This window comes from Nothobranchius furzeri, chromosome 10 (genome assembly GCF_043380555.1).
Source record: "Nothobranchius furzeri strain GRZ-AD chromosome 10, NfurGRZ-RIMD1, whole genome shotgun sequence".
Classification (NCBI taxonomy): Eukaryota; Metazoa; Chordata; class Actinopteri; order Cyprinodontiformes; family Nothobranchiidae; genus Nothobranchius; species Nothobranchius furzeri.
Window position 1 is genome coordinate 67,007,911 of NC_091750.1, and position 24,258 is coordinate 67,032,168.

At 42.9% G+C, this 24,258-nt stretch overlaps 19 non-coding genes across 19 annotated transcripts; all 19 read right to left on the reverse strand.

Moving 5' to 3' along the window:
* Positions 1–126: 126 nt before the first annotated feature.
* Positions 127–215, reverse strand: trnay-gua (transfer RNA tyrosine (anticodon GUA)). The gene is given in 2 exon segments: positions 127–162; positions 179–215. It is a non-coding gene; the product is annotated as a tRNA-Tyr (tRNA).
* Positions 216–1,329: 1,114 nt separating this feature from the next.
* trnah-gug (transfer RNA histidin (anticodon GUG)) lies at positions 1,330–1,401 on the reverse strand. Its single transcript has one exon. It is a non-coding gene; the product is annotated as a tRNA-His (tRNA).
* A 109-nt stretch (positions 1,402–1,510) lies between these two features.
* On the reverse strand, positions 1,511–1,599 carry trnay-gua (transfer RNA tyrosine (anticodon GUA)). Its single transcript is given in 2 exon segments — positions 1,511–1,546; positions 1,563–1,599. It is a non-coding gene; the product is annotated as a tRNA-Tyr (tRNA).
* Positions 1,600–3,026: 1,427 nt separating this feature from the next.
* trnah-gug (transfer RNA histidin (anticodon GUG)) lies at positions 3,027–3,098 on the reverse strand. Its single transcript has one exon. It is a non-coding gene; the product is annotated as a tRNA-His (tRNA).
* A 1,312-nt stretch (positions 3,099–4,410) lies between these two features.
* trnah-gug (transfer RNA histidin (anticodon GUG)) lies at positions 4,411–4,482 on the reverse strand. Its single transcript has one exon. It is a non-coding gene; the product is annotated as a tRNA-His (tRNA).
* Positions 4,483–5,967: 1,485 nt separating this feature from the next.
* Positions 5,968–6,056, reverse strand: trnay-gua (transfer RNA tyrosine (anticodon GUA)). Its single transcript is given in 2 exon segments — positions 5,968–6,003; positions 6,020–6,056. It is a non-coding gene; the product is annotated as a tRNA-Tyr (tRNA).
* Positions 6,057–7,344: 1,288 nt separating this feature from the next.
* Positions 7,345–7,433, reverse strand: trnay-gua (transfer RNA tyrosine (anticodon GUA)). Its single transcript is given in 2 exon segments — positions 7,345–7,380; positions 7,397–7,433. It is a non-coding gene; the product is annotated as a tRNA-Tyr (tRNA).
* Positions 7,434–8,031: 598 nt separating this feature from the next.
* trnay-gua (transfer RNA tyrosine (anticodon GUA)) lies at positions 8,032–8,120 on the reverse strand. The gene is given in 2 exon segments: positions 8,032–8,067; positions 8,084–8,120. It is a non-coding gene; the product is annotated as a tRNA-Tyr (tRNA).
* A 1,114-nt stretch (positions 8,121–9,234) lies between these two features.
* trnah-gug (transfer RNA histidin (anticodon GUG)) lies at positions 9,235–9,306 on the reverse strand. Its single transcript has one exon. It is a non-coding gene; the product is annotated as a tRNA-His (tRNA).
* A 109-nt stretch (positions 9,307–9,415) lies between these two features.
* trnay-gua (transfer RNA tyrosine (anticodon GUA)) lies at positions 9,416–9,504 on the reverse strand. The gene is given in 2 exon segments: positions 9,416–9,451; positions 9,468–9,504. It is a non-coding gene; the product is annotated as a tRNA-Tyr (tRNA).
* Positions 9,505–12,317: 2,813 nt separating this feature from the next.
* trnah-gug (transfer RNA histidin (anticodon GUG)) lies at positions 12,318–12,389 on the reverse strand. Its single transcript has one exon. It is a non-coding gene; the product is annotated as a tRNA-His (tRNA).
* A 1,485-nt stretch (positions 12,390–13,874) lies between these two features.
* On the reverse strand, positions 13,875–13,963 carry trnay-gua (transfer RNA tyrosine (anticodon GUA)). Its single transcript is given in 2 exon segments — positions 13,875–13,910; positions 13,927–13,963. It is a non-coding gene; the product is annotated as a tRNA-Tyr (tRNA).
* A 1,288-nt stretch (positions 13,964–15,251) lies between these two features.
* Positions 15,252–15,340, reverse strand: trnay-gua (transfer RNA tyrosine (anticodon GUA)). Its single transcript is given in 2 exon segments — positions 15,252–15,287; positions 15,304–15,340. It is a non-coding gene; the product is annotated as a tRNA-Tyr (tRNA).
* Positions 15,341–15,763: 423 nt separating this feature from the next.
* Positions 15,764–15,835, reverse strand: trnah-gug (transfer RNA histidin (anticodon GUG)). The gene has a single exon. It is a non-coding gene; the product is annotated as a tRNA-His (tRNA).
* A 109-nt stretch (positions 15,836–15,944) lies between these two features.
* Positions 15,945–16,033, reverse strand: trnay-gua (transfer RNA tyrosine (anticodon GUA)). The gene is given in 2 exon segments: positions 15,945–15,980; positions 15,997–16,033. It is a non-coding gene; the product is annotated as a tRNA-Tyr (tRNA).
* Positions 16,034–17,138: 1,105 nt separating this feature from the next.
* Positions 17,139–17,210, reverse strand: trnah-gug (transfer RNA histidin (anticodon GUG)). The gene has a single exon. It is a non-coding gene; the product is annotated as a tRNA-His (tRNA).
* A 618-nt stretch (positions 17,211–17,828) lies between these two features.
* Positions 17,829–17,900, reverse strand: trnah-gug (transfer RNA histidin (anticodon GUG)). Its single transcript has one exon. It is a non-coding gene; the product is annotated as a tRNA-His (tRNA).
* A 4,777-nt stretch (positions 17,901–22,677) lies between these two features.
* trnah-gug (transfer RNA histidin (anticodon GUG)) lies at positions 22,678–22,749 on the reverse strand. Its single transcript has one exon. It is a non-coding gene; the product is annotated as a tRNA-His (tRNA).
* Positions 22,750–23,544: 795 nt separating this feature from the next.
* trnay-gua (transfer RNA tyrosine (anticodon GUA)) lies at positions 23,545–23,633 on the reverse strand. Its single transcript is given in 2 exon segments — positions 23,545–23,580; positions 23,597–23,633. It is a non-coding gene; the product is annotated as a tRNA-Tyr (tRNA).
* Positions 23,634–24,258: the final 625 nt, after the last annotated feature.

Here is a 24,258-nt window from a genome sequence, read left to right on the forward strand (position 1 = left end):
ACTAACCACTATACGATCACAGCACGTTTCCTCAGCTCCATCTGTGATGATCAGCTGCGACCACACAATTGTAAAGATATCGACTTGAAAAGTGTGAGAGCTCATCAAAAAACTACATCAACATTTTCCTTCGAGCCAGATTTGAACCAGCGACCTAAGGATGTCTTTTGAGCTGCCTCTACAGTCCTCCGCTCTACCAACTGAGCTATCGAAGGGTGGGCAATGTCAGAAGGACTTAGTACTTTGCGCATTGTGATCTTGAGTGCAACGTTTAATTTTTTCTATTTGAGCTTGTTCCAAACATAGATGCCTAAGTATTTTGGGTGAACGTTCAAAGTACATTTCCCCATCTCTACACACAAGAGGATCTCATCTTCTGACTAGAAATATGGCCAACCTTTCTATTGTTGCTGTAAACTCACTGGGCATTGGAGTTGTTTTTTCCCCCAAAAGAATTTAGACAAATGACCAACTACTTGAGGTTTCAGTAGTTGCAAAACAACTCTATTCCAACAGCTTGTTCCTGTTTTATGACTTCTTTTGAGCTTTTGCATAGCTGTCTTTGTTTTTCTTGTCATCTTAGCAAAGTTTCCTCTGAAAGAAACAATATTTAAGACGGAATGTAAAGGAACATTTGCCGTGACCCGGATTCGAACTGGGGTTGCTGCGGCCACAACGCTGAGTACTAACCACTATACGATCACGGCACGTTTCCTCAGCTCCATCTGTAAGCTGTGGTGATCAGCTGTGACCACACCATTGTAAAGATGTCGACTTGAAAAGTGCGAGAGCTCATGAAGAAGCTTTAATTAACATTTTCCTTCGAGACGTATTTGAACCAGCGACCTAAGGATGTCTTTTGAGCTGCCTCTACGGTCCTCCGCTCTACCAACTGAGCTATCGAAGGGTGGTCATTGCTGGAAGCAATTAGTACATTGTGCATTGTGTTTTTTAGTGCAACGTTTAATTTTTTTCTATTTGATCTTGTTCCAAACATAGATGCCTAAGTATTTTGGGTGAACGTTCAAAGTACATTTCCCCATCTCTACACACAAGAGGATCTCATCTTCTGACTAGAAATATGGCCAACCTTTCTATTGATGCTGTCAACTCACTGGGCATTGGAGTTGTTTTTTCCCCCAAAAGAAGGTAGACAAATCACCAATTACTTGAGGTTTCAGTAGTTGCTAAACAACTCTATTCCAACAGCTTGTTCCTGTTTTATGACTTCTTTTGAGCTTTTGCAAAGCTGTCTTTGTTTTTTTTTGTCATCTTAGCAAAGTTTCCTCGGAAAGAAACGTTATTTAAGACAGACTGTAAAGGAACATTTGCCGTGACCCGGATTCGAACCGGGGTTGCTGCGGCCACAACGCAGAGTACTAACCACTATACGATCACGGCACGTTTCCTCAGCTCCATCTGTAAGCTGTGGTGATCAGCTGTGACCACACCATTGTAAAGATGTCGACTTGAAAAGTTGAGAGCTCATGAAGAAGCTTTATCAACATTTTCCTTCGAGCCGGATTTGAACCAGCGACCTAAGGATGTCTTATGAGCTGCCTCTACAGTCCTCCGCTTTACCAACTGAGCTATCGAAGGGTGGTCAATGCTGGAAGCAATTAGTACTTTGTGCATTGTGTTTTTTAGTGCAACGTTTAATTTTTTTCTATTTGATCTTGTTCCAAACATATGGGCCATTCCCATCTGTACCGGGTCGGCCCGGGCCGCGTAGCCCCAGTCGGCCCCAGCCTGGCCCGGTTGATTCCACACATCCTTGCCTTAAGCCCATTTGGGCTGATTCTACCCACCAATCAGAGGCTTGCTCTAATGGAAGGTGTGAATTTGCTGTCAGCAGTAGGTGTGTTGGCCCTGGTCGGCCTGAAGCAGACCCCCTCGAGAAGAGGGCTGAGAATGAGCCTTGGTTGGCCCGGAAAAATACCAGGCCACCCAGATATGTAAACAACCTACGCTACCCGGCCCGGGCCAACCCGGTACAGATGGGAATGGCCCAAAAGATGCCTAAGTATTTTGGGTGAACGTTCAAAGTACATTTCCCCATCTCTACACACAAGAGGATCTCATCTTCTGACTAGAAATATGGCCAACCTTTCTATTGTTGCTGTCAACTCACTGGGCATTGGAGTTGTTTTTCCCCCAATAGAAGTTAGACAAATGACCAACTACTTGAGGTTTCAGTAGTTGCTAAACAACTCTATTCCAACAGCTTGTTCCTGTTTTATGACTTCTTTTGAGCTTTTGCATAGCTGTCTTTGTTTTTCTTGTCATCTTAGCAAAGTTTCCTCTGAAAGGAACAACATTTAAGACGGAATGTGAAGGAATATTGCCGTGACCCAGAATCGAACCGGGGTTGCTGCAACCACAACGCTGAGTACTAACCACTATACGATCACGGCACGTTTCCTCAGCTCCATCTGTGATGATCAGCTGCAACCACACAATTGTAAAGATATCGACTTGAAAAGTGCGAGAGCTCATCAAAAAACTACTTCAACAACTTCCTTCGAGCCGGATTTGAACCAGCGACCTAAGGATGTCTTTTGAGCTGCCTCTACAGTCCTCCGCTCTACCAACTGAGCTATCAAAGAGTGGTCAATGCGGGAAGCAATTAGTACTTTGTGCATTGTGTTTTTTAGTGCAACGTTTAATTTTTTTCTATTTGATCTTGTTCCAAACATAGATGCCTAAGTATTTTGGGTGAACGTTCAAAGTACATTTCCCCATCTCTACACACAAGAGGATCTCATCTTCTGACTAGAAATATGGCCAACCTTTCTATTGTTGCTGTCAACTCACTGGGCATTGGAGTTGTTTTTTCCCCCAAAATAAGTTAGACAAATCACCAATTACTTGAGGTTTCAGTAGTTGCTAAACAACTCTATTCCAACAGCTTGTTCCTGTTTTATGACTTCTTTTGAGCTTTTGCATAGCTGTCTTTGTTTTTTTGTCATCTTAGCAAAGTTTCCTTGGAAAGAAACGCTATTTAAGACAGACTGTAAAGGAACATTTGCCGTGACCCGGATTCGAACCGGGGTTGCTGCGGCCACAACGCAGAGTACTAACCACTATACGATCACGGCACGTTTCCTCAGCTCCATCTGTAAGCTGTGGTGATCAGCTGTGACCACACCATTGTAAAGATGTCGACTTGAAAAGTTCAAGAGCTCATGAAGAAGCTTTATCAACATTTTCCTTCAAGCCGGATTTGAACCAGCGACTTAAGGATGTCTTTTGAGCTGCCTCTACAGTCCTCCGCTCTACCAACTGAGCTATCGATGAGTTGGCAATGTCAGAAGCACTTAGTACTTTGCGCATTGTGATCTTGAGTGCAACGTTTAATTTTTTCTATTTGATCTTGTTCCAAACATAGATGCCGAAGTATTTTGGGTGAACGTTCAAAGCACATTTCCCCATCTCTACACACAAGAGGATCTCATCTTCTGACTAGAAATATGGCCAACCTTTCTATTTTTGCTGTCAACTCACTGGGCATTGGAGTTGTTTTTCCCCCCAAAGGAAGTTAGACAAATCACCAATTACTTGAGGTTTCAGTAGTTACTTAACAACTCCATTCCAACAGCTTGTTCCTGTTTTATGACTTCTTTTGAGCTTTTGCATAGCTGTCTTTGTTTTTCTTGTCATCTTAGCAAAGTTTCCTCTGAAAGAAACGACATTTAAGACGGAATGTAAAGGAACATTTGCCGTGACCCGGATCCGAACTGGGGTTGCTGCAGCCACAACGCAGAGTACTAACCACTATACGATCATGGCACGTTTCCTCAGCTCCATCTGTAAGCTGTGATGATCAGCTGTGACCACACCATTGTAAAGATGACGACTTGAAAAGTGCGAGAGCTCATCAAAAAACTACATCACAAAATTTCCTTCGAGCCGGATTTGAACGAGTGACCTAAGGATGCCTTTTGAGCTGCCTCTACAGTCCTCCGCTCTACCAACTGAGCTATCGAAGGGTGGTCAATGCTGGAAGCAATTAGTACTTTGTGCATTGTGTTTTTTAGTGCAACGTTTAATTTTTTTCTATTTGATCTTGTTCCAAACATAGATGCCTAAGTATTTTGGGTGAACGTTCAAAGTACATTTCCCCATCTCTACACACAAGAGGATCTCATCTTCTGACTAGAAATATGGCCAACCTTTCTATTGTTGCTGTCAACTCACTGGGCATTGGAGTTGTTTTTTCCCCCAAAAGATGTTAGACAATTTACCAATTACTTGAGGTTTCAGTAGTTGCTAAACAACTCTATTCCAACAGCTTGTTCCTGTTTTATGACTTCTTTTGAGCTTTTGCATAGCTGTCTTTGTTTTTCTTGTCATCTTAGCAAAGTTTCCTCTGAAAGAAACGTTATTTAAGACAGACTGTAAAGGAACATTTGCCGTGACCCGGATTCGAACCGGGGTTGCTGCGGCCACAACGCAGAGTACTAACCACTATACGATCACGGCACGTTTCCTCAGCTCCATCTGTAAGGTGTGGTGATAAGCTGTGACCACACCATTGTAAAGATGTCGACTTGAAAAGTGCGAGAGCTCATGAAGAAGCTTTATCAACATTTTCCTTCAAGCCGGATTTGAACCAGCGACTTAAGGATGTCTTTTGAGCTGCCTCTACAGTCCTCCGCTCTACCAACTGAGCTATCGATGAGTTGGCAATGTCAGAAGCACTTAGTACTTTGCGCATTGTGATCTTGAGTGCAACGTTTAATTTTTTCTATTTGATCTTGTTCCAAACATAGATGCCGAAGTATTTTGGGTGAACGTTCAAAGTACATTTCCCCATCTCTACACACAAGAGGATCTCATCTTCTGACTAGAAATATGGCCAACCTTTCTATTTTTGCTGTCAACTCACTGGGCATTGGAGTTGTTTTTCCCCCCAAAGGAAGTTAGACAAATCAACAATTACTTGAGGTTTCAGTAGTTGCTTAACAACTCCATTCCAACAGCTTGTTCCTGTTTTATGACTTCTTTTGAGCTTTTGCATACCTGTCTTTGTTTTTCTTGTCATCTTAGCAAAGTTTCCTCTGAAAGAAACAATATTTAAGACAGAATGTAAAGGAACATTTGCCGTGACCCGGGTTCGAACTGGGGTTGCTGCAGCCACAACGCAGAGTACTAACCACTATACGATCATGGCACTCTTCCTCAGCTCCATCTGTAAGCTGTGATGATCAGCTGTGACCACACCATTGTAAAGATGACGACTTGAAAAGTGCGAGAGCTCATCAAAAAACTACATCACCAATTTCCTTCGAGCCGTATTTGAACGAGTGACCTAAGGATGCCTTTTGAGCTGCCTCTACAGTCCTCCGCTCTACCAACTGAGCTATCGAAGGGTGGTCAATGCTGGAAGCAATTAGTACTTTGTGCATTGTGTTTTTTAGTGCAACGTTTAATTTTTTTCTATTTGATCTTGTTCCAAACATAGATGCCTAAGTATTTTGGGTGAACGTTCAAAGTACATTTACCCATCTCTACACACAAGAGGATCTCATCTTCTGACTAGAAATATGGCCAACCTTTCTATTGTTGCTGTCAACTCACTGGGCATTGGAGTTGTTTTTTCCTCCAAAAGAAGTTAGACAAATCACTTTAGTTTCAATAGTTGCTAAACAACTCTATTCCAACAGCTTGTTCCTGTTTTATGACTTCTTTTGAGCTTTTGCATAGCTGTCTTTGTTTTTCTTGTCATCTTAGCAAAGTTTCCTCGGAAAGAAACGTTATTTAAGACGGACAGTAAAGGAACATTTGCCGTGACCCGGATTCGAACCGGGGTTGCTGCAGCCACAACGCAGAGTACTACCCACTATACAATCACGCCACGTTTCCTCAGCTCCATCTGTAAGCTATGGTGATCAGCTGTGATAACAACATTGTAAAGATGTCGACTTGAAAAGTGCGAGAGCTCATCAAAAAACTACATCAACATTTTCCTTCGAGCCGGATTTGAACCAGCGACCTAAGGATGTCTTTTGAGCTGCCCCTACAGTCCTCCGCTCTACCAACTGAGCTATCGAAGGGTGGGCAATGTCATAAGCACTTAGTACTTTGCGCATTGTGATCTTGAGTGCAACGTTTAATTTTTTCTATTTGATCTTGTTCCAAACATAGATGCCTAAGTATTTTGGGTGAACGTTCAAAGTACATTTCCCCATCTCTACACACAAGAGGATCTCATCTTCTGACTAGAAATATGGCCAACCTTTCTATTGTTGCTGTCAACTCACTGGGCATTGGAGTTGTTTTTTCCCCCAAAAGAAGTTAGACAAATCACCAATTACTTGAGGTTTCAGTAGTTGCTAAACAACTCTATTCCAACAGCTTGTTCCTGTTTTATGACTTCTTTTGAGCTTTTGCATAGCTGTCTTTGTTTTTCTTGTCATCTTAGCAAAGTTTCCTCTGAAAGATACGACATTTAAGACGGAATGTAAAGGAACATTTGCCGTGACCCGGATTCGAACCGGGGTTGCTGCGTCTACAACGCAGAGTACTAACCACTATACGATTACAGCACGTTTCCTCAGCTCCATCTGTGATGATCAGCTGTGACCACACAATTGTAAAGATATCGACTTGAAAAGTGCGAGAGCTCATCAAAAAACTACATCAACATTTTCCTTCGAGCCAGATTTGAACCAGCGACCTAAGGATGTCTTTTGAGCTGCCTCTACAGTCCTCCGCTCTAACAACTGAGCTATCGAAGGGTGGGCAATGTCAGAAGCACTTAGTACTTTGCGCATTGTGATCTTGAGTGCAACGTTTAATTTTTTCTATTTGATCTTGTTCCAAACATAGATGCCTAAGTATTTTGGGTGAACGTTCAAAGTACATTTCCCCATCTGTACACACAAGAGGATCTCATCTTCTGACTAGAAATATGGCCAACCTTTCTATTGTTGCTGTCAACTCACTGGGCATTGGAGTTGTTTTTTCCCCCAAAAGAATTTAGACAAATGACCAACTACTTGAGGTTTCAGTAGTTGCTAAACAACTCTATTCCAACAGCTTGTTCCTGTTTTATGACTTCTTTTGAGCTTTTGCATAGCTGTCTTTGTTTTTCTTGTCATCTTAGCAAAGTTTCCTCTGAAAGAAACAACATTTAAGATGGAATGTGAAGGAACATTTGCCGTGACCCCAGAATCGAACCAGGGTTGCTGCGGCCACAACGCTGAGTACTAACCACTATACGATCACGGCACGTTTCCTCAGCTCCATCTGTAAGCTGTGGTGATCAGCTGTGACCACACCATTGTAAAGATGTCGACTTGAAAAGTGCAAGAGCTCATGAAGAAGCTTTAATTAACATTTTCCTTCGAGCCGGATTTGAACCAGCGACCTAAGGATGTCTTTTGAGCTGCCTCTACGGTCCTCCGCTCTACCAACTGAGCTATCGAAGGGTGGTTGATGCTGGAAGCAATTAGTACATTGTGCATTGTGTTTTTTAGTGCAACGTTTAATTTTTTTCTATTTGATCTTGTTCCAAACATAGATGCCTAAGTATTTTGGGTGAACGTTCAAAGTACATTTCCCCATCTCTACACACAAGAGGATCTCATCTTCTGACTAGAAATATGGCCAACCTTTCTATTGTTGCTGTCAACTCACTGGGCATTGGAGTTGTTTTTTCCCCCAAAAGAAGTTAGACAAATCACCAATTACTTGAGGTTTCAGTATTAGCTAAACAACTCTATTCCAACAGCTTGTTCCTGTTTTATGACTTCTTTTGAGCTTTTGCAAAGCTGTCTTTGTTTTTTTTTTGTCATCTTAGCAAAGTTTCCTCAGAAAGAAACGTTATTTAAGACAGACTGTAAAGGAACATTTGCCGTGACCCGGATTCGAACCGGGGTTGCTGCGGCTACAACGCAGAGTACTAACCACTATACGATCACAGCACGTTTCCTCAGCTCCATCTGTGATGATCAGCTGCAACCACACAATTGTAAAGATATCGACTTGAAAAGTGTGAGAGCTCATCAAAAAACTACATCAACATTTTCCTTCGAGCCAGATTTGAACCAGCGACCTAAGGATGTCTTTTGAGCTGCCTCTACAGTCCTCCGCTCTACCAACTGAGCTATCGAAGGGTGGGCAATGTCAGAAGCACTTAGTACTTTGCGCATTGTGATCTTGAGTGCAACGTTTAATTTTTTCTATTTGATCTTGTTCCAAACATAGATGCCTAAGTATTTTGGGTGAACGTTCAAAGTACATTTCCCCATCTCTACACACAAGAGGATCTCATCTTCTGACTAGAAATATGGCCAACCTTTCTATTGTTGCTGTAAACTCACTGGGCATTGGAGTTGTTTTTTCCCCCAAAAGAATTTAGACAAATGACCAACTACTTGAGGTTTCAGTAGTTGCAAAACAACTCTATTCCAACAGCTTGTTCCTGTTTTATGACTTCTTTTGAGCTTTTGCATAGCTGTCTTTGTTTTTCTTGTCATTTTAGCAAAGTTTCCTCTGAAAGAAACAATATTTAAGACGGAATGTAAAGGAACATTTGCCGTGACCCGGATTCGAACTGGGGTTGCTGCGGCCACAACGCTGAGTACTAACCACTATACGATCACGGCACGTTTCCTCAGCTCCATCTGTAAGCTGTGGTGATCAGCTGTGACCACACCATTGTAAAGATGTCGACTTGAAAAGTGCGAGAGCTCATGAAGAAGCTTTAATTAACATTTTCCTTCGAGACGTATTTGAACCAGCGACCTAAGGATGTCTTTTGAGCTGCCTCTACGGTCCTCCGCTCTACCAACTGAGCTATCGAAGGGTGGTCAATGCTGGAAGCAATTAGTACATTGTGCATTGTGTTTTTTAGTGCAACGTTTAATTTTTTTCTATTTGATCTTGTTCCAAACATAGATGCCTAAGTATTTTGGGTGAACGTTCAAAGTACATTTCCCCATCTCTACACACAAGAGGATCTCATCTTCTGACTAGAAATATGGCCAACCTTTCTATTGTTGCTGTCAACTCACTGGGCCTTGGAGTTGTTTTTTCCCCCAAAAGAAGGTAGACAAATCACCAATTACTTGAGGTTTCAGTAGTTGCTAAACAACTCTATTCCAACAGCTTGTTCCTGTTTTATGACTTCTTTTGAGCTTTTGCAAAGCTGTCTTTGTTTTTTTTTGTCATCTTAGCAAAGTTTCCTCGGAAAGAAACGTTATTTAAGACAGACTGTAAAGGAACATTTGCCGTGACCCGGATTCGAACCGGGGTTGCTGCGGCCACAACGCAGAGTACTAACCACTATACGATCACGGCACGTTTCCTCAGCTCCATCTGTAAGCTGTGGTGATCAGCTGTGACCACACCATTGTAAAGATGTCGACTTGAAAAGTTGAGAGCTCATGAAGAAGCTTTATCAACATTTTCCTTCGAGCCGGATTTGAACCAGCGACCTAAGGATGTCTTATGAGCTGCCTCTACAGTCCTCCGCTTTACCAACTGAGCTATCGAAGGGTGGTCAATGCTGGAAGCAATTAGTACTTTGTGCATTGTGTTTTTTAGTGCAACGTTTAATTTTTTTCTATTTGATCTTGTTCCAAACATATGGGCCATTCCCATCTGTACCGGGTCGGCCCGGGCCGCGTAGCCCCAGTCGGCCCCAGCCTGGCCCGGTTGATTCCACACATCCTTGCCTTAAGCCCATTTGGGCTGATTCTACCCACCAATCAGAGGCTTGCTCTAATGGAAGGTGTGAATTTGCTGTCAGCAGTAGGTGTGTTGGCCCTGGTCGGCCTGAAGCAGACCCCCTCGAGAAGAGGGCTGAGAATGAGCCTTGGTTGGCCCGGAAAAATACCAGGCCACCCAGATATGTAAACAACCTACGCTACCCGGCCCGGGCCAACCCGGTACAGATGGGAATGGCCCAAAAGATGCCTAAGTATTTTGGGTGAACGTTCAAAGTACATTTCCCCATCTCTACACACAAGAGGATCTCATCTTCTGACTAGAAATATGGCCAACCTTTCTATTGTTGCTGTCAACTCACTGGGCATTGGAGTTGTTTTTCCCCCCAAAAGAAGTGAGACAAATCACCAATTACTTGAGGTTTCAGTAGTTGCTAAACAACTCTATTCCAACAGCTTGTTCCTGTTTTATGACTTCTTTTGAGCTTTTGCATAGCTGTCTTTGTTTTTCTTGTCATCTTAGCAAAGTTTCCTCTGAAAGGAACAACATTTAAGACGGAATGTGAAGGAATATTGCCGTGACCCAGAATCGAACCGGGGTTGCTGCAACCACAACGCTGAGTACTAACCACTATACGATCACGGCACGTTTCCTCAGCTCCATCTGTGATGATCAGCTGCAACCACACAATTGTAAAGATATCGACTTGAAAAGTGCGAGAGCTCATCAAAAATCTACATCACTAATTTCCTTCGAGCCAGATTTGAACCAGTGACCTAAGGATGTCTTTTGAGCTGCCTCTACAGTCCTCCGCTCTACCAACTGAGCTATCGAAAGGTGGTCAATGCTGGAAGCAATTAGTACTTTGTGCATTGTGTTTTTTAGTGCAACGTTTAATTTTTTTCTATTTGATCTTGTTCCAAACATAGATGCCTAAGTATTTTGGGTGAACGTTCAAAGTACATTTCCCCATCTCTACACACAAGAGGATCTCATCTTCTGACTAGAAATATGGCCAACCTTTCTATTGTTGCTGTCAACTCACTGGGCATTGGAGTTGTTTTTTCCCCCAAAAGATGTTAGACAAATCACCAATTACTTGAGGTTTCAGTAGTTGCTAAACAACTCTATTCCAACAGCTTGTTCCTGTTTTATGACTTCTTTTGAGCTTTTGCATAGCTGTCTTTGTTTTTCTTGTCATCTTAGCAAAGTTTCCTCTGAAAGAAACGTTATTTAAGACAGACTGTAAAGGAACATTTGCAGTGACCCGGATTCGAACCGGGGTTGCTGCGGCCACAACGCAGAGTACTAACCACTATACGATCACGGCACGTTTCCTCAGCTCCATCTGTAAGGTGTGGTGATAAGCTGTGACCACACCATTGTAAAGATGTCGACTTGAAAAGTGCGAGAGCTCATGAAGAAGCTTTATCAACATTTTCCTTCAAGCCGGATTTGAACCAGCGACTTAAGGATGTCTTTTGAGCTGCCTCTACAGTCCTCCGCTCTACCAACTGAGCTATCGATGAGTTGGCAATGTCAGAAGCACTTAGTACTTTGCGCATTGTGATCTTGAGTGCAACGTTTAATTTTTTCTATTTGATCTTGTTCCAAACATAGATGCCGAAGTATTTTGGGTGAACATTCAAAGTACATTTCCCCATCTCTACACACAAGAGGATCTCATCTTCTGACTAGAAATATGGCCAACCTTTCTATTTTTGCTGTCAACTCACTGGGCATTGGAGTTGTTTTTCCCCCCAAAGGAAGTTAGACAAATCACCAATTACTTGAGGTTTCAGTAGTTGCTTAACAACTCCATTCCAACAGCTTGTTCCTGTTTTATGACTTCTTTTGAGCTTTTGCATACCTGTCTTTGTTTTTCTTGTCATCTTAGCAAAGTTTCCTCTGAAAGAAACAATATTTAAGACAGAATGTAAAGGAACATTTGCCGTGACCCGGATTCGAACTGGGGTTGCTGCAGCCACAACGCAGAGTACTAACCACTATACGATCATGGCACGTTTCCTCAGCTCCATCTGTAAGCTGTGATGATCAGCTGTGACCACACCATTGTAAAGATGACGACTTGAAAAGTGCGAGAGCTCATCAAAAAACTACATCACAAAATTTCCTTCGAGACGGATTTGAACGAGTGACCTAAGGATGCCTTTTGAGCTGCCTCTACAGTCCTCCGCTCTACCAACTGAGCTATCGAAGGGTGGTCAATGCTGGAAGCAATTAGTACTTTGTGCATTGTGTTTTTTAGTGCAACGTTTAATTTTTTTCTATTTGATCTTGTTCCAAACATAGATGCCTAAGTATTTTGGGTGAACGTTCAAAGTACATTTCCCCATCTCTACACACAAGAGGATCTCATCTTCTGACTAGAAATATGGCCAACCTTTCTATTGTTGCTGTCAACTCACTGGGCATTGGAGTTGTTTTTTCCCCCAAAAGATGTTAGACAATTTACCAATTACTTGAGGTTTCAGTAGTTGCTAAACAACTCTATTCCAACAGCTTGTTCCTGTTTTATGACTTCTTTTGAGCTTTTGCATAGCTGTCTTTGTTTTTCTTGTCATCTTAGCAAAGTTTCCTCTGAAAGAAACGTTATTTAAGACAGACTGTAAAGGAACATTTGCCGTGACCCGGATTCGAACCGGGGTTGCTGCGGCCACAACGCAGAGTACTAACCACTATACGATCACGGCACGTTTCCTCAGCTCCATCTGTAAGGTGTGGTGATAAGCTGTGACCACACCATTGTAAAGATGTCGACTTGAAAAGTGCGAGAGCTCATGAAGAAGCTTTATCAACATTTTCCTTCAAGCCGGATTTGAACCAGCGACTTAAGGATGTCTGTTGAGCTGCCTCTACAGTCCTCCGCTCTACCAACTGAGCTATCGATGAGTTGGCAATGTCAGAAGCACTTAGTACTTTGCGCATTGTGATCTTGAGTGCAACGTTTAATTTTTTCTATTTGATCTTGTTCCAAACATAGATGCCGAAGTATTTTGGGTGAACGTTCAAAGTACATTTCCCCATCTCTACACACAAGAGGATCTCATCTTCTGACTAGAAATATGGCCAACCTTTCTATTTTTGCTGTCAACTCACTGGGCATTGGAGTTGTTTTTCCCCCCAAAGGAAGTTAGACAAATCAACAATTACTTGAGGTTTCAGTAGTTGCTTAACAACTCCATTCCAACAGCTTGTTCCTGTTTTATGACTTCTTTTGAGCTTTTGCATACCTGTCTTTGTTTTTCTTGTCATCTTAGCAAAGTTTCCTCTGAAAGAAACAATATTTAAGACAGAATGTAAAGGAACATTTGCCGTGACCCGGGTTCGAACTGGGGTTGCTGCAGCCACAACGCAGAGTACTAACCACTATACGATCATGGCACTCTTCCTCAGCTCCATCTGTAAGCTGTGATGATCAGCTGTGACCACACCATTGTAAAGATGACGACTTGAAAAGTGCGAGAGCTCATCAAAAAACTACATCACCAATTTCCTTCGAGCCGTATTTGAACGAGTGACCTAAGGATGCCTTTTGAGCTGCCTCTACAGTCCTCCGCTCTACCAACTGAGCTATCGAAGGGTGGTCAATGCTGGAAGCAATTAGTACTTTGTGCATTGTGTTTTTTAGTGCAACGTTTAATTTTTTTCTATTTGATCTTGTTCCAAACATAGATGCCTAAGTATTTTGGGTGAACGTTCAAAGTACATTTACCCATCTCTACACACAAGAGGATCTCATCTTCTGACTAGAAATATGGCCAACCTTTCTATTGTTGCTGTCAACTCACTGGGCATTGGAGTTGTTTTTTCCTCCAAAAGAAGTTAGACAAATCACTTTAGTTTCAATAGTTGCTAAACAACTCTATTCCAACAGCTTGTTCCTGTTTTATGACTTCTTTTGAGCTTTTGCATAGCTGTCTTTGTTTTTCTTGTCATCTTAGCAAAGTTTCCTCGGAAAGAAACGTTATTTAAGACGGACAGTAAAGGAACATTTGCCGTGACCCGGATTCGAACCGGGGTTGCTGCAGCCACAACGCAGAGTACTAACCACTATACAATCACGCCACGTTTCCTCAGCTCCATCTGTAAGCTATGGTGATCAGCTGTGATAACAACATTGTAAAGATGTCGACTTGAAAAGTGCGAGAGCTCATCAAAAAACTACATCAACATTTTCCTTCGAGCCGGATTTGAACCAGCGACCTAAGGATGTCTTTTGAGCTGCCCCTACAGTCCTCCGCTCTACCAACTGAGCTATCGAAGGGTGGGCAATGTCATAAGCACTTAGTACTTTGCGCATTGTGATCTTGAGTGCAACGTTTAATTTTTTCTATTTGATCTTGTTCCAAACATAGATGCCTAAGTATTTTGGGTGAACGTTCAAAGTACATTTCCCCATCTCTACACACAAGAGGATCTCATCTTCTGACTAGAAATATGGCCAACCTTTCTATTGTTGCTGTCAACTCACTGGGCATTGGAGTTGTTTTTTCCCCCAAAAGAAGTTAGACAAATCACCAATTACTTGAGGTTTCAGTAGTTGCTAAACAACTCTATTCCAACAGCTTGTTCCTGTTTTATGACTTCTTTTGAGCTTTTGCATAGCTGTCTTTGTTTTTCTTGTCATCTTAGCAAAGTTTCCTCTGAAAGATACGACATTTAAGACGGAATGTAAAGGAACATTTGCCGTGACCCGGATTCGAACCGGGGTTGCTGCGGCTACAACGCAGAGTACTAACCACTATACGATTACAGCACGTTTCCTCAGCTCCATCTGTGATGATCAGCTGTGACCACACAATTGTAAAGATATCGACTTGAAAAGTGCGAGAGCTCATCAAAAAACTACATCAACATTTTCCTTCGAGCCAGATTTGAACCAGCGACCTAAGGATGTCTTTTGAGCTGCCTCTACAGTCCTCCGCTCCAACAACTGAGCTATCGAAGGGTGGGCAATGTCAGAAGCACTTAGTACTTTGCGCATTGTGATCTTGAGTGCAACGTTTAATTTTTTCTATTTGATCTTGTTCCAAACATAGATGCCTAAGTATTTTGGGTGAACGTTCAAAGTACATTTCCCCATCTGTACACACAAGAGGATCTCATCTTCTGACTAGAAATATGGCCAACCTTTCTATTGTTGCTGTCAACTCACTGGGCATTGGAGTTGTTTTTTCCCCCAAAAGAATTTAGACAAATGACCAACTACTTGAGGTTTCAGTAGTTGCTAAAGAACTCTATTCCAACAGCTTGTTCCTGTTTTATGACTTCTTTTGAGCTTTTGCATAGCTGTCTTTGTTTTTCTTGTCATCTTAGCAAAGTTTCCTCTGAAAGAAACAACATTTAAGACGGAATGTGAAGGAACATTTGCCGTGACCCCAGAATCGAACCAGGGTTGCTGCGGCCACAACGCTGAGTACTAACCACTATACGATCACGGCACGTTTCCTCAGCTCCATCTGTAAGCTGTGGTGATCAGCTGTGACCACACCATTGTAAAGATGTCGACTTGAAAAGTGCAAGAGCTCATGAAGAAGCTTTAATTAACATTTTCCTTCGAGCCGGATTTGAACCAGCGACCTAAGGATGTCTTTTGAGCTGCCTCTACGGTCCTCCGCTCTACCAACTGAGCTATCGAAGGGTGGTTGATGCTGGAAGCAATTAGTACATTGTGCATTGTGTTTTTTAGTGCAACGTTTAATTTTTTTCTATTTGATCTTGTTCCAAACATAGATGCCTAAGTATTTTGGGTGAACGTTCAAAGTACATTTCCCCATCTCTACACACAAGAGGATCTCATCTTCTGACTAGAAATATGGCCAACCTTTCTATTGTTGCTGTCAACTCACTGGGCATTGGAGTTGTTTTTTCCCCCAAAAGAAGTTAGACAAATCACCAATTACTTGAGGTTTCAGTATTAGCTAAACAACTCTATTCCAACAGCTTGTTCCTGTTTTATGACTTCTTTTGAGCTTTTGCAAAGCTGTCTTTGTTTTTTTTTTGTCATCTTAGCAAAGTTTCCTCAGAAAGAAACGTTATTTAAGACAGACTGTAAAGGAACATTTGCCGTGACCCGGATTCGAACCGGGGTTGCTGCGGCCACAACGCAGAGTACTAACCACTATACGATCACGGCACGTTTCCTCAGCTCCATCTGTAAGCTGTGGTGATCAGCTGTGACCACACCATTGTAAAGATGTAGACTTGAAAAGTTGAGAGCTCATGAAGAATCTTTATCAACATTTTCCTTCGAGCCGGATTTGAACCAGCGACCTAAGGATGTCTTTTGAGCTGCCTCTACGGTCCTCCGCTCTACCAACTGAGCTATCGAAGGGTGGTCGATGCTGGAAGCAATTAGTACATTGTGCATTGTGTTTTTTAGTGCAACGTTTAATTTTTTCTATTTGATCTTGTTCCAAACATAGATGCCTAAGTATTTTGGGTGAACGTTCAAAGTACATTTCCCCATCTCTACACACAAGAGGATCTCATCTTCTGACTAGAAATATGGCCAACCTTTCTATTGTTGCTGTCAACTCACTGGGCATTGGAGTTGTTTTTTCCCCCAAAAGAAGTTAGACAAATCAGCAATTACTTGAGGTTTCAAGAGTTGCTAAACAACTCTATTCCAACAGCTTGTTCCTGTTTTATGACTTCTTTTGAGCTTTTGCATAGCTGTCTTTGTTTTTCTTGTCATCTTAGCAAAGTTTCCTCTGAAAGAAACAACATTTAAGACGGAATGTGAAGGAACATTTGCCGTGACCCAGAATCGAACCGGGGTTGCTGCGACCACAACGCTGAGTACTAACCACTATACAATCACGGCACGTTTCCTCAGCTCCATCTGTGATGATCAGCTGTAACCACACAATTGTAAAGATATCGACTTGAAAAGTGCGAGAGCTCATCAAAAAACTACTTCAACAACTTCCTTCGAGCCGGATTTGAACCAGCGACCTAAGGATGTCTTTTGAGCTGCCTCTACAGTCCTCCGCTCTACCAACTGAACTATCGAAGAGTGGTCTATGCTGGAAGCAATTAGTACTTTGTGCATTGTGTTTTTTAGTGCAACGTTTAATTTTTTTCTATTTGATCTTGTTCCAAACATAGATGCCTAAGTATTTTGGGTGAACGTTCAAAGTACATTTCCCCATCTCTACACACAAGAGGATCTCATCTTCTGACTAGAAATATGGCCAACCTTTCTATTGTTGCTGTCAACTCACTGGGCATTGGAGTTGTTTTTTCCCCCAAAAGAAGTTAGACAAATCACCAATTACTTGAGGTTTCAGTAGTTGCTAAACAACTCTATTCCAACAGCTTGTTCCTGTTTTATGACTTCTTTTGAGCTTTTGCATAGCTGTCTTTGTTTTTTTTGTCATCTTAGCAAAGTTTCCTTGGAAAGAAACGTTATTTAAGACAGACTGTAAAGGAACATTTGCCGTGACCCGGATTCGAACCGGGGTTGCTGCGGCCACAACGCAGAGTACTAACCACTATACGATCACGGCACGTTTCCTCAGCTCCATCTGTAAGCTGTGGTGATCAGCTGTGACCACACCATTGTAAAGATGTCGACTTGAAAAGTTCGAGAGCTCATGAAGAAGCTTTATCAACATTTTCCTTCAGGCCGGATTTCAACCAGCGACCTAAGGATGTCTTTTGAGCTGCCTCTACAGTCCTCCGCTCTACCAACTGAGCTATCGAAGGGTGGGCAATGTCAGAAGCACTTAGTACTTTGTGCATTGTGATCTTGAGTGCAACGTTTAATTTTTTCTATTTGATCTTGTTCCAAACATAGATGCCTAAGTATTTTGGGTGAACGTTGAAAGTACATTTCCCCATCTCTACACACAAGAGGATCTCATCTTCTGACTAGAAATATGGCCAACCTTTCTATTGTTGCTGTCAACTCACTGGGCATTGGAGTTGTTTTTCCCCCAAAAGAAGTTAGACAAATAACCAATTACTTGAGGTTTCAGTAGTTGCTAAACAACTCTATTCCAACAGCTTGTTCCTGTTTTATGACTTCTTTTGAGCTTTTGCATAGCTGTCTTTGTTTTTCTTGTCATCTTAGCAAAGTTTCCTCTGAAAGAAATGACATTTAAGACGGAATGTAAAGGAACATTTGCCGTGACCCGGATTCGAACCGGGGTTGCTGCGGCCACAACGCAGAGTACTAACCACTATACGATCACAGCACGTTTCCTTAGCTCCATCTGTAAGCTGTGGTGATCAGCTGTGACCACACCATTGTAAAGATGTCGACTTGAAAAGTGCGAGAGCTCATGAAGATGCTTTATCAACATTTTCCTTTGAGCCGGATTTGAACCAGCGACCTAAGGATGTCATCTTGTCCGGTTCCGGTTGAGTGAATGCTGGCGCGTCTCGCTGCCGCTGCTCGCTTGCAAACAAACTTTTTGTATTTTTTTTCTTCTTTTTCACCCTAGTCACATCCCTGTGTTGGTGAAAACTCATTTTCACCTACCTGCTCAGCTTGCGTTCTGGTTGCACATCACCACCTCCCTGCTCCACTCCATAATGTGGTCGAGCAGGATTTCTGTGTGCCTCGCACTGGCCTGGATCATCCTGTCGCTCATTCTTCTGTCCGTGGATGGCCTTCTCCAGTACTCGGCGGCGGAGCTCTTCAACCTCCGCTTTCACTACTCCGGATCTCCACCACCAGCTCTGTGCCTCTTCCCCGACATCACCTTCCAGCCTCGCCGTCGGTATATCCATCGGGGGTCCCGGCGGAACCTCCATCTCGACGGCTCCAAAGGAATACCCTCCTTCTGGTCCACGACTAGCTGGCGGCTACCCAGGAATACCTGCCGAGCTGCCGACTCCAGCGTGTTAGCCCGGCTGGCTAGTCGGGCTAATGCTCCTGTCGCCAGGGACTTCCGCACTGCTAATTTTGGTCTTCTCAACATTCGCTCCCTCTCTGGTAAAGGACATCTCCTCCAAGATACCATCAGTGACCATAAGCTAGACTTTCTTTGTCTGAACGAAACATGGCAACAACCCAGCGATTTCTCACAACTCAATGACTGTACTCCTCCCGGATTTGTTTACCTCTCCAAACCCCGTGGGTCGGGCCGCGGCGGTGGTCTCGCGATACTCTATCGCGAGACTTGGAAGGTCCTTCCCGTAAGCCTTCCTCCTCTCACCACTCTGGAATGCCTCGCCTGTCAACTCTCCGGCCCGACCCCCACAATAATTGTCACTGTTTATCGTCCCCCCAAGTTCAGCCCTGAGTTTTTAAATGAACTCTCTGCTCTTTTATCCCATCTGTCCTCCCTTTCCCCAACTGTAATTTTACTTGGTGATTTTAATATTCATATGGACAATATGGCCCTCCCCCTCAGCAAAGACTTCTCCTCATCTTTGGACAGCCTCAGTTTTCATCAATATGCCAATTTTCCCACTCACATTAAAGGTCACACCCTGGATTTAATCTGCTGCTCCGGCCTGACCCCCTCCAACTGTACAGCTGACCCGCTCCCTTTCACGGACCACTTCCTCATCTCCTTTTCTGTTCCCCTCCGTCTCTCCATCATCAAGTCACCACGTATCATTTCTTTTCGTAATATTAAGGACATTGATCTAGCCTCCCTGTCCTCCAGTTTTGCCACCTTGACCCCTAATTTGTCCTCTACTCCCGATGATCTTGTCATTCAGTACAATAACGGTCTGGTTTCTATCCTTAATTCATTTGCTCCCATCAAATCCCGCTCTGTACATTTTACTCGGTCTGCTCCATGGTTCACCCCTGCCCTTCGCTCCTTGAAAGCTACCAACCGGAGGCTTGAAAGACTCTACAAGAAAACCGGTCTCACCATCCATAAAGACTTATATTCTGCTCAGATTTCTCTCTACAAGGACTCCATCTCCCATGCCAAATCTCAGTATTACTCCGGTCTCATCTCGTCCAACTCCAGCAACACTAAAACATTATTTTCCATCATGAACAGCATTTTTCAGCCTCCCGACTCCCTACCCATCCATCTTTACTCTTCAGAAACCTGTAACTCTCTCCTTCAGTTTTTTAATGAGAAGGTCAATAGAATCCATCTCTCTTTACCTCATTCCTCCCCTCCCTCTCCTGATTTATTTGAACCCACCATTCCGTTCTCCTCCTTTGAACTTCCCCATCCCTCAGAAATATTAGATTACATCACCAAATCCAAACCTTCCACCTGTCAACTGGACCCTATTCCAACTGTTTTAGTTAAATCGTGCCTTTCTTCTCTGCTCCCTTTTATAACAGCCATTATTCATTCCTCACTATCCTCTGGTACGGTCCCATCCCTATTCAAATCTGCTTCAGTCAGCCCTATTCTAAAAAAACCTGGTTTAGATCCCAATGATTTCAATAACCTCCGTCCCATTTCCCATCTTCCCTTCATTTCCAAAGTCCTTGAGAAAACTGTTGCATCTCAGCTCCATTCCCATCTCACCCGCAATAACCTTTATGAACAGTTTCAGTCTGGCTTCCGTCCCCACCACAGCACAGAAACAGCTCTCATCAAGATCACTAACGACCTACTCATTGCTGCTGATTCTGGTTTAATCTCTATTCTTATTCTCCTCGATCTGAGTGCGGCCTTTGACACCATTTCTCATCCCATCCTCCTCAATAGACTCTCTTCCTTAGGCATCACTCACACCCCCCTCAGCTGGTTTCAATCTTACCTTACTGGCCGCACTCAGTTCATCCAGTTAAAATCCTTTACCTCAGAACCCTCCCCAGTCAAGTCAGGTGTGCCCCAGGGCTCTGTCCTGGGGCCCCTCCTCTTCATAGTATATCTCCTCCCTATCGGCAAAATCTTCTGCAAATTCAATATCCAGTTTCACTGCTTTGCAGATGACACCCAGCTCTACATTTCCAGTAAGCCCAACTCAACTCTCCCACCATCCTCCCTTACACTCTGCCTCTCAGAAATCAAATCATGGTTCACCTCTAATTTCCTCAAACTCAACGGCAATAAAACTGAGCTTCTTCTTGTTGGCACTAACTCCACCCTCTCAACATCTGACAGCTTTTCTTTAACTATTGACAGCGCCACAGTCTCCCCCTCACCTCATGTCAAGAGTCTGGGTGTCATTCTCGACAGCTCACTTTCTTTTCAAGCTCACATTAATAACTTAATTCGATCAGCATACTTCCATCTACGTTCCATAAACCTCACACTGCCGCCATTCTCGTCCACAGCCTCGTCACCTCCCGTATCGACTATTGCAATTCACTTCTTTATGGTCTTCCCAACAAACTCCTTCATAAACTGCAACTGGTCCAGAATTTGGCAGCCCGTATTATCACCAGAACCCCTTCCTTTCACCACATCACGCCGGTTCTCCAGCAGCTTCACTGGCTCCCAGTTAAATTCAGGTCCATCTTCAAAATTCTCCTCCATACCTTCAAAGCAATCCACAACCTCTCTCCTCCATATATCTCAGACCTTAAAAGTATTCACACCCCGTCCCATTCACTCAGATCATCTTCTTCCATCCATCTTGCGGTTCCTTCTGCCCGTCTCGCTACCATGGGGAGCAGAGCTTTCAGCCGCTCTGCTCCTCGACTCTGGAACTCACTTCCCCCAGACATCAGGAACGTCGAGAGTTTTACCCTTTTCAAAACAAAACTCAAAACACACATGTTTAAATCTGCCTACAACCTCTGATTTTATTGAAATGTTTCTCTCTGTTTTTTCTTCTTTGGGTTTTATTATTGTTTTATTGTATTTTATTACGTGTTTTGTGTAAAGTGACCTTGGGTGTCCTGAAAGGCGCTTTGAAATAAAATGTATTATTATTATTATTATTTTGAGCTGCCTCTACAGTCCTCCGCTCTACCAACTGAGCTATCGAAGGGTGGTCAATGCTGGAAGCAATTAGTACTTTGTGCATTGTGTTTTTTAGTGCAACGTTTAATTTTTTTCTATTTGATCTTGTTCCAAACATAGATGCCTAAGTATTTTGGGTGAACCGTTCAAAGTACATTTCCCCATCTCTACACACAAGAGGATCTCATCTTCTGACTAGAAATATGGCCAACCTTTCTATTGTTGCTGTCAACTCACTGGGCATTGGAGTTGTTTTTTCCCCCAAAAGAAGTTAGACAAATCACCAATTACTTGAGGTTTCAGTAGTTGCTAAACAACTCTGTTCCAACAGCTTGTTCCTGTTTCATGACTTCTTTTGAGCTTTTGCATAGCTGTCTTTGTTTTTCTTGTCATCTTAGCAAAGTTTCCTCTGAAAGAAACGACATTTAAGACGGAATGTAAAGGAACATTTGCCGTGACCCAGAATTGAACCGGGGTTGCTGCGCTCACAACGCTGAGTACTAACCACTATACGATCACGGCACGTTTCCTCAGCTCCATCTGTGATGATCAGCTGCAGCCACACAATTGTAAAGATATCGACTTGAAAAGTGCGAGAGCTCATCAAAAAAGTACATCAACATTTTCCTTCTAGCCTGATTTGAACCAGCGACCTAAGGATGTCTTTTGAGCTGCCTCTACAGTCCTCCGCTCTACCAACTGAGCTATCGAAGGGTGGTCAATGCTGGAAGCAATTAGTACTTTGTGCATTGTGTTTTTTAGTGCAACGTTTAATTTTTTTCTATTTGATCTTGTTCCAAACATAGATGCCTAAGTATTTTGGGTGAACGTTCAAAGTACATTTCCCCATCTCTACACACAAGAGGATCTCATCTTCTGACTAGAAATATGGCCAACCTTTCTATTGTTGCTGTCAACTCACTGGGCATTGGAGTTGTTTTTTCCCCCAACAGAAGTTAGACAAATCACCAATTACTTGAGGTTTCAGTAGTTGCTAAACAACTCTATTCCAACAGCTTGATCCTGTTTTATGACTTCTTTTGAGCTTTTGCATAGCTGTCTTTGTTTTTCTTGTCATCTTAGCAAAGTTTCCTCGGAAAGAAACGTTATTCAAGACGGAATGTAAAGGAACATTTGCCGTGACCCGGATTCGAACCGGGGTTGCTGCGGCCACAACGCAGAGTACTAACCACTATACGATCACGGCACGTTTCCTCAGCTCCATCTGTAAGCTGTGGTGATCAGCTGTGACCACACCATTTTAAAGATGTTGACTTGAAAAGTGCAAGGGCTCATGAAGAAGCTTTATCAACATTTTCCTTCGAGACGGATTTGAACCAGCGACCTAAGGATGTCTTTTGAGCTGCCTCTACAGTCCTCCGCTCTACCAACTGAGCAATCGAAGGGTGGTCAATGCTGGAAGCAATTAGTACTTTGTGCATTGTGTTTTTTAGTGCAACGTTTAATTTTTTTCTATTTGATCTTGTTCCAAACATAGATGCCTAAGTATTTTGGGTGAACGTTCAAAGTACATTTCCCCATCTGTACACACAAGAGGATCTCATCTTCTGACTAGAAATATGGCCAACCTTTCTATTGTTGCTGTCAACTCACTGGGCATTGGAGTTGTTTTTTCCCCCAAAGGAAGTTAGACAAATGACCAACTACTTGAGGTTTCAGTAGTTGCTAAACAACTCTATTCCAACAGCTTGTTCCTGTTTTATGACTTCTTTTGAGCTTTTGCATAGCTGTCTTTGTTTTTCTTGTCATCTTAGCAAAGTTTCCTCTGAAAGAAACGACATTTAAGACGGAATGTAAAGGAACATTTGCCTTGGCCCAGAATCGAACCGGGGTTGCTGCGGCCACAACGCTGAGTACTAACCACTATACGATCACGGCACGTTTCCTCAGCTCCATCTGTGATTATCAGCTGCGGCCACACAATTGTAAAGATATCGACTTGAAAAGTGCGAGAGCTCATCAAAAAAGTACATCAACATTTTCCTTCGAGCCGGATTTGAACCAGCGACCTAAGGATGTCTTTTGAGCTGCCTCTACAGTCCTCCGCTCTACCAACTGAGCTATCGAAGGGTGGTCAATGCTGGAAGCAATTAGTACTTTGTGCATTGTGTTTTTTAGTGCAACATTTAATTTTTTTCTATTTGATCTTGTTCCAAACATAGATGCCTAAGTATTTTGGGTGAACGTTCAAAGTACATTTCCCCATCTCTACACACAAGAGGATCTCATCTTCTGACTAGAAATATGGCCAACCTTTCTATTGTTGCTGTCAACTCACTGGGCATTGGAGTTGTTTTTTCCCCCAAAAGAAGTTAGACAAATCACCAATTACTTGAGGTTTCAGTAGTTGCTAAACAACTCTATTCCAACAGCTTGTTCCTGTTTTATGACTTCTTTTGAGCTTTTGCATAGCCGTCTTTGTTTTTCTTGTCATCTTAGCAAAGTTTCCTCGGAAAGAAACGTTATTTAAGACAGACTGTAAAGGAACATTTGCCGTGACCCGGATTCGGACCGGGGTTGCTGCGGCCACAATGCAGAGTACTAACCACTATACGATCACGGCACGTTTCCTCAGCTCCATCTGTAAGCTGTGGTGATCAGCTGTGACCACACCATTGTAAAGATGTCGACTTGAAAAGTTCGAGAGCTCATGAAGAAGCTTTATCAACATTTTCCTTCAGGCAGGATTTGAACC